This window comes from Pteropus medius, unplaced genomic scaffold, assembly GCF_902729225.1.
Source record: "Pteropus medius unplaced genomic scaffold, Ma_sr-lr_union100, whole genome shotgun sequence".
NCBI lineage: Eukaryota > Metazoa > Chordata > Mammalia > Chiroptera > Pteropodidae > Pteropus > Pteropus medius.
The window spans coordinates 14,205,012-14,207,112 of record NW_024354499.1 but is presented as its reverse complement, the minus strand read 5'-3'; the positions used below and the strand labels follow the sequence as shown (position 1 = coordinate 14,207,112).

General features: G+C 41.5%; 1 pseudogene; it reads right to left on the bottom strand.

Moving 5' to 3' along the window:
- Positions 1–1,125: 1,125 nt before the first annotated feature.
- On the bottom strand, positions 1,126–1,244 carry LOC120594756 (uncharacterized; annotated as a pseudogene).
- Positions 1,245–2,101: the final 857 nt, after the last annotated feature.

The window sequence follows — 2,101 nt, the reverse complement described above, 5'->3', positions numbered from 1 at the left end:
ATTAAACTATCTCTTCCCTTACCGTGCTGCCCTTGGGGTGGAGTGTCTCTCCATTTACGTACTTTTAGTACGGTCTTGCACTTGGCTATCACAGGGAGCTTTGGGTGCTTAGCTGTGAAATGAATGATGTGTCTGAAACTGGAACCCAGGTGTTCTGATCCCCAAATCTACAATTTTTCCTATCACATCATGTTTTATTTCCATAAGCTGCTGAATTCTTTGTGAAAGCATTTCCTGCTTCAACTATGCCTAAAAATCTTACGCCACAAATCCACATAGAAAGATTCTGGAAAGAACGGGATTTATGGAGGGTCTGTTGCTCTAAAGGAAGTCGGAAAATGAGGCCCCCCAAAAAGGGAAATAAGTAGAATCAACGCAAAATGGATGAGCAGGCCCCTGCCAGCCTGCATCAATTCTAAGTGTGTTGCCTGTCTCTCCCAAACCCAGCAAGGAGTTAAAACATACTCCGGAAAAGAGCCCTGGAATGTGTAACAATAAAGTGGGTAATCGGAGGTAAACTCAGAACAGAAGGCTTTTGTGTGGCTTGCACGGAGAAAGTATAGTGTATCTCTCACACTATCCAAGGATAAAGATGGTCTGATATTTTTGGCTAGCACTGTTAATTTAGAACTAGTCCAAAAAACTGCCAATTCATTTTAGGAGAAATGGGTATATCTCCTAAGAACAGCTTATCTCTTTAATCAACGTCTTTATTAAGTACCTCCCATAGGTCAGGAGCTGTACTAGCTGCTGGAGGTATGATATTGGGTACAACAGGCACAGTACTTGCCTTAAAGAGTCATAGTATTGTTCTTAGGACTCATCCAATTCCCAGCCTATAATTTGATATAATTTGTGAATTTGCCGGGCAGAGCACAGGATTTTGAGCAAATGACCAGAGCCAATTATTTTTCCAGTTAGGTCTCCCATTCTCACACTAGATAATTTTCTAGTTTTGAGTCACTTATGACTTGGGCGAGTGTAAAACAGTTGTTAAAATTTAACTGAATACATTTTAAAGATTTTTATTTTATTTTATTTTATTTTAGGAGAGGCAACCCTTGGTTGACCTCACAGATTGCAAGGACCTTGTTAGCTTACGATCCCTTATTTTTTTATTTTTTATGCCTATAGCACCTGTTTTTCCTAGGTGGTCTCCTATCCAAGTACTAACCAGGCCCGACCCTGCTTAGCTTCCAAGATCAAATGGGATTGGGCTTGTTCAGGGTAGCATGGCTGTAGACTATTTTAAAGATCTTGCTGGCTTTATTCAATGATTCATGAATCAGGCAGCAACCAATTTAGCAGATAGGAAGGAGCCCTGAGGAGCTGTGTGAAATGAAAGACTTATAGGCAAAAAGAAGAGGGAACAAAAACGTTACACTAGACAAAAAAGCAGATTGGTTATTACAAGGTCACTTTCCTTTAAGGGATGACAGGGGGTCTATCAGGCAGGTGACCTAACTAGAGCTGATTAGGTGATTCTTGATTGATGGGTTTAAGATTCCATTTCTTAAAATAAAAAAAATTTAAAAAGATTCCATTCCTGGGAGAGCTGAAACTGTAAGTTCCAGTTTGGTGATGTGAAGCTTATATAAGTGACTTCATTTTGGGCTGGTTGTCTTTAACAGTCAATTCTGTGGAGTTTGATTTGGGCTGGACAAATGAATAAAAAGCTAGGCCTGGTAATGAGCTCCACAGACTTCTGCACACTGAGAAGTCCTGCCAACCATGAGCGGCCTGCCTTCACTGCTCAGTTACTGTATTGCTTTAGTCCTATCTCTAGCCTCATTAGGGTTGGTGTGTCCTTTCCTGCCCTAATGGCCCACTGAGAGGCTTCTTGGAGCATTGAATTCTTAGATGTGTTGAATTCCAAAGAGCTTGAGTCTGCAGAAATCATAGGGCCCAGGGTTAATTTTAAAGGAAAAGGGAACAGGGGTAGCTCATGGTAAGTAGAAAAGAGTGGACATAATGGGAGAAGACTTTGGATTGGCCACATCGTGACTTGGAGAGCAGCCCCCACATTCTTAGTTCCCTGAGAGCCCAAACTTAGCCCCTGGTAATTCCCCAGAATAGAGTTTAACAGACCTGGCTCTGAAAA